This window comes from Notolepis coatsorum, assembly GCF_963971535.1.
Source record: "Notolepis coatsorum genome assembly, chromosome: 7".
NCBI lineage: Eukaryota > Metazoa > Chordata > Actinopteri > Aulopiformes > Paralepididae > Notolepis > Notolepis coatsorum.
Window position 1 is genome coordinate 41461770 of NC_140171.1, and position 6422 is coordinate 41468191.

At 44.9% G+C, this 6422-nt stretch overlaps 1 pseudogene across 1 annotated transcript in view; it reads right to left on the minus strand.

The window, feature by feature from the left end:
• Positions 1-2459: 2459 nt before the first annotated feature.
• The window catches only part of LOC311231632 (adhesion G protein-coupled receptor L3-like), a 209398-nt pseudogene continuing 205435 nt past the window's right edge, over positions 2460-6422 (minus strand). Inside the window, exons 12-13 of the transcript XR_014621060.1 lie at positions 5985-6287; positions 2460-5514 (exon numbers count right to left, since the gene is read on the minus strand). The product of XR_014621060.1 is annotated as an adhesion G protein-coupled receptor L3-like (transcript). The remainder of the gene's footprint in view (positions 5515-5984; positions 6288-6422) is intronic.

Consider the following 6422-nt stretch of genomic DNA (forward strand, 5'->3'; position numbering starts at 1 on the left):
TGCACAGCATGTAACCAAAACTTTACTTAGTAAACTTGAAATTTTATTTAACTTGAAAATTATGATCTTGGACAAAATAAAAATTATCTGGATTTATAGTGCCATAGTTAGTTTGTTGGAAATTAGATTTTTAGATTATGTTGTCAAAATTATTGTATGTAGGGAGGCTAGGTGGCGCAGTGGGCAAGGCGCTCGCCACCAACGCAGGAGATGCTGGGTTCGAGCCCAGCTCTCGGCGTTGCTACCAGCTTGGCTGGTCGTTCGTACTAATACAATTGGCAGTATTAGGGGGTGGGAAGCTGGTGGGTGGGGATCGTTGTGGACAGCGACTCCTACAGGTCAGTTGGTGCGCCTGCGCAGTAGAATCAGGAAGCGACGAGGGTGGCGTGTCCCTCCCACGCAGACCCTCGCCGCTGAGAGATCGTGCTGTGCAGGTGAAAAAGATGCGACGGCTGCCTCCTCGAGTACCGGAGGGGACACGTGATACAAGGTTTCGTCCACATTGCAGCCGGCTTGTGGGAGGCATGGCCAACAGCGTTCGAGACAGGGGAGGGTAGAATTGGACAATACGAAATTGGGGACGGGAGAAAAATAGAAAAATGGGGAGAAAAAGTAGATACAAAATTATTGTATGTATGCAATTTAACTCAATCCCGCCAACGTTTATATACATGTTTGGCCGACAACCGTTGAACGCCAACCACGTTTATATACATTATTTGATCGTTTTTCGTTTTTTTCCATATTTTTATTCATTATTCATCCGGGGACCTCTGTGTTACCATAGGGAATGAGTCTGAGATCGCCAAAGTGCAATGCCGGCTGCATCCAGCTAGACGGCGGTATCGAGCACCCTTTGAAACCTTGTATCTTGGCCTGTGCAACGGTCAAATGTCACCCGGCTCACTTTTCTTTGTCAGGCGAATGGAGCGGTTATAACAATCGGATTGAGACGCGTCAAATACTCCCGATGCATGATGTGTGGTGGATTATGTTGGTGACACGATCAACACCAATACTGAAACTCGCAACCAGATAATTGGAATATTCTTTTTGGGGTACATCCTAGTGAAGGTAAGGGCTATATGATATCAATCCTGCGTTGATCCAACCATGTCTTCACTCCAATCGCAACATGTGTGTGTGTAACGTTACTCCATAACGTAGCCTATGCCGTTGGTGATGATCAAAGCATCAAAAAACGACCCGTCCCCCCCTTTCATGCATTCATGATGAAACATAATACCTATGATATAGATTTGATATGGGAATAATAGCATTTACAGGCAAAAAACTGCGACGTTCATAGTCAAATTTACGTATAAGCCTATTACTCAGCCTTTCGGGAATTACCCCAGACCACGCTATAACGATACTTATATTCACCACAGTATAACACGGGAACGTATGGATGGAAACATTTATAATTTCTCACATATTGAACGATAGATAGGTGATGTCAAATGGGCCGTAGTATTGTATCCATAGCTATAATATAGAATATAGTTATAGCTCTACAAACAAGGTGACGCACTCCTATCTTTTAAAGCGTGGCAGTGCTAGAACGGGGCCCCGTCTAATCCCCGGCGGTCAATGAGTTAATGGGGGAGACAGACACAAAGCCTCAACATCAGAATTGAATATATTGCTTAGGCTGACAGTGGTTGATTGCTCTTGTATCAAAATGGAGGTTCTGTATGTGTCCTGGAAGGTGAAAATGTTCTACCAAAGTTAAATATGTATTGAAGTATGTGATTTGGTGCTTCTGTAGGCCTACTTAATCCTGGTATTGGGACACTATCCGTGACATTAAAACAAATCGTATTGTGTTAGAATTCCGCATAGTTGTTCTTCATAGCAGGTGGATAGTGATACATAAGGTATAATGACAGACTTTCAGAAGCAGATAGTGTTCCACATAGTGTTATTGGTGTCTAAGATATCCATCCAATCAACTGATTGGGGGGGCGGGTATTGTAGTGTCAGAATTTCTCTGGCTTCTCTGGATGGAAGTCCTCCAAACTTGGAGACAGCAGCTTTAACATGACTGAAATGGCACAGGTCCTGGTATCATCCTGTAATAGTATCAGATACAGAGCCTGTCAGGATTTAGAAATGGCTGCTAATGTGTGATAATGCAATGCACATAATGCAACAGGACATTTAAACAGCTGCATCAGCCAGGCTTGGAGTTGAAAATAAAGTTAAAAATAAAACATGGTCTGGCTCATTGGTTTCATTCACAAAATAATAAAACGAGTCAAGGAGTTTGACAAGATGGCAAGATGGTTGTATGAGGAGGGTGTTACACAATGTTTTGTTTTTCACTTGCTGCTCAAACAAAGTTTGTATTTAGTTTCAAACCAATATTTTTTGAGGCACAAGAGACAGAGAACCACAGAGCTATGTCAGTAATTTATTTGTTGGCAAACAACTTTCACTGTTACAACAAATATTAGTTATGAGATCATTCAACTTGGAACCCATACAAAAAGAATAAATAATTCTCAATAATAACCGTAATAATATCATGATCATAAAAAAAGCTCTCAGTGCCACTGATCCCTGCCTGGATCTCTTGTTTCCTCAAAGCTCAAAGCTTGTTTTCCTCAAAGCTTGTTTTGCTCTCTAGCTATAAACCAATAAACAGATAAATAAATAATTTCTCTCTTGGGGACATGGAAGAGGCTATTGTGGGATACATGTGCAAGCTAAACTTAGACACTTAGGAAATATCCCACTAAATAAGTCAACGTTAGCTGTCCATATTAGACAGTGCTGTTGTGTGCTGAGTTTTCACATCTTCAAAACACGTACATGGTGTAATCATGGCATTTCACAGGCGAGACCCAGCCTTTTCAAATAGTGGCATTTTCCTTGTTTTCAATTCTGACAATGGAATCTCAAACAGTGTTATTCTCAGCATTCCGTTCTGTACAATAAGGTCTGGACCAGTATGCAGGTCATTTAATAAATTTGACTTGGTAAGAATATCTGGCAATTGTCAGAATATGCTGCATATGAACTAGCCTCCAGTATGCTGCATATTAACTGGCCTCCAGTCACTTCAAATAGTTGCTATCTTTGTATTATTTTTTAATGCAGGCTCCCCTTTGTGCCTATTGGTACTCTGTGGGAAATAACATGATCGGAAGTGCTATGTCCAACAACCAATGATATGTTAGTGTCTAGATCCCATTGCCTGGAACGACCCTTGGTTGTGATGTAGAATTGGGTTGTCACTTTGTCGGCCAAGCTGCAAAGCTTGTCATACTTTATTTTTTTTACCTAAAATGTTTGTATATGTTTATAAGCCTATCCCTTACCTTAACCTTAACATAACTGGTCACAGCCTTCTGAAGGATGGGATCTTGAACACTACTTAATGGAATATCCACTTCCTGGAATGATTCAAACATAGCAGTCCCCTGGTATATGTGTGGCTGCCGAGCCACTCCCCCCATGATAACTTTACCATAGATAATTTCCCTTTAGTTTTAAATCTACACAGTGGTAAAAAATATATAGTTACAATTGATTTTCAAAATATAAGTGAAAGTGACGTTGCTATAAAAGGACCAGGATGACGTGTGTGTGTATATATATGTGTGTGTGTGTGTGTGTGTGTGTGTGTGTGTGTGTGTGTGTGTGTGTGTGTGTGTGTGTGTGTGTGTGTGTGTGTGTGTGTGTGTGTGTGTGTGTGTGTGTGTGTGTGTGTGTGTGTGTGTGTGTGTGTAGGGTATATATGTGTGTTAATGAAGTGGTGCTTACTGTCTCTGTTTTTTAGAAAGTGATACGGGAGATTGTTCCTAGCTTGTTCCTCAGTCTACATGTGATCAGTAGAGAATATCATGACATTTCAGAACAGTTCCACAGACACAAGGTTTGCGACTCAAAATGACAAAAAGAAATACAAAAAAATTTAAAATTAAATAAGCAAAACATGAATCTGTCATATGCAACATTTGTATCTGTAGCCTATTCTGTACAATACATAGAAATTGTGTGTGGTTATGTCATAAACCCTCGATAACTGAAAACCGTTTTTTTTAGTCTGTTGTAATCATGATCCTCCCTCTTTTGTTTTCAGTTTCAGACACACAGTAGCCACAGCCACTACGACGTGCAGGAATGTTACACCAGCTGAGATTCCAGTTCCAGTTCAGCACATACCAACAGGAAGAGAGGAACGTCAGAGTGATATGGTTATGGTCGGGTCATCTACAGTAGTAAAATAGTCATTGGGATGATCCATTGTGAGGGTATATAATATCATACACACTCCACTTGATTGGCAGGTAGTGGGTCGTGGGCCTTATTTGGGCCAGTTCGTGGAGGGTTCAATGTCCTGTATAACCCTTTCGAGAGAGAAACATCGTCCCTGTAAATGTCATTAAGAGTGAAACCGACAGACAAACAGACAAAGCTCCTTTGTTCAGATCTGTTGTGGTGGTCGTGGAGACGATAAGATATTATCTGCGAGAGGTCCATATTGAAGGGGGGAAGGGGTTGTAGGGCTACGGTCAACCAAAGTTTCCAGATTTTAAGTAGCAAGTGGGGTAAAATTACAGAATCCCTATCCCCATCCTTCCTTTTGCAGGTCCATTCCTGAATGGTGTTCAATCACCCTTTCAGTCTGTGCCATTTATAACAATACATCTGATGTTATCCCCGCGCTCATTTCACCAATGATACCTTGCCTATATTGTCACAAACCATAGAGAATATCAGATACAGTACATCAGCCATAGGTGGGTCAGCTCAGTCTGTCAATCAACAACACAGAACTATTTTCATCGGAGGGTTGGGAGTGTAAGGGGGGGGGCAGGGAGGAATAGGAGTCTCCTGATTGGCTCTATAAGCTGGTAACCAGGTGGGAAGGGTCTATTGGGGGCTCCTCGGGTGACGAATCCGAATCCTCCTTGTTGGCAGGCACCATGTATCCGTCACTGCCACCCCGGCCCATGTGGTAGTAGCTGTGCAGCTCGTGGAGGTGGTTCCTGGATCCCAGGTTGGGCATGCTCTTGTAGTAGACGTCATCCAACTCTGGAGCCGTGGCGCTCTTACAGGGCTGCAGCTCCCCAGAGCTGTCCTCCTCTCCGTCTGTTAAACCGTTCATCTGTCCATCGGGAAGGTCCGTCAGCACCGGCATGCTGGTGTAGAGCGAGTCCCTGTGGCTGGGCGAGTGAGCGTGTTCGTCGGTGTGCTCGTTGGTCAGCAGGGGAAAGAAGCTCTCGCTGGTCTCCTGGGGGACGCGACGGGGCCTGGCGAAGCTGTGGGGAGGCGGCGGAGGCGGGGGGTGGCTGTCCGGAGGTGGAGGCCGCGGGGGGAGGAGCGGGGCGTTGGACTCTTCCCTGATGATCTCCAAGCCCAGGTTCTCTTCGTGAGGGAAGGCTGGAGGGTTGTCCAGCACCATGGGGCTGTTGTCCTCTTTACTGCCACCCATGCCACCCATGCCACCACCAACACCACTGCTGCTGCTGCTGCTGCTGCTACTGCCGCCAACCAGGCCGCCTAAGAGGACCAGAGTGGAAGAGATGGCTTAGAGATGTACTGTGTGGAGAGACCAGACTAACCAAGCAACCAGCCTACCACCCACTCACTCACTCACTCACTCACTCACTCACTCACTCACTCACTCACTCACTCACTCACTCACTCACTCACTCACTCCACTCACTCAGCCACTCACTCAGCCACTCACTCAGCCACTCACTCAGCCACTCACTCAGCCACTCACTCACTCAGCCACTCACTCACTCAGCCACTCACTCACTCACTCACTCACTCACTCACTCGCTCACTCACTCACTCACTCACTCACTCACTCAGCCACTCAGCCACTCAGCCACTCACTCACTCACTCACTCACTCACTCACTCACTCACTCACTCACTCACTCACTCACTCACTCACTCACTCACTCACTCACTCACTCACTCACTCACTCACTCACTCAGCCACCCAATCTGTCAGTGAGTCACCTCCGTTGGCCATGCTGCTGTTGACCAGCTTGTTCATCAGATTGTGGTTGCGCTCAGTGGTAGATCTCTCGTGGTTGTTGAGGTAGGACGGGATGTAGTTGGAGGTGAGTTCTTTCAGGATCTTCTTCTCCAGGGTTGTCTCCTTGTGGTTGCCATGGGTACTGTAGCCCCCGCTGCGGTCCAGAATCTGGACGCAGTCGCTTAGATACTCGCTGCTGGCCATGCTGTAGTTGTTGGCATGGTTACCGTTGAGGGGAAGTGTGTCCATCACACTGGAGTCCCTGGCGTTGTTCAGGATGCCCTCTGGGAAGCAAATGACAAACATGTACAATGATTAGTAAAACAAGATAAATCGATTATGGTTTCATCATTTACATTTACATTACATTTACGTTTGACATGGTACACAGAGTTGTGGAGATAGGGTTAAGATATGAT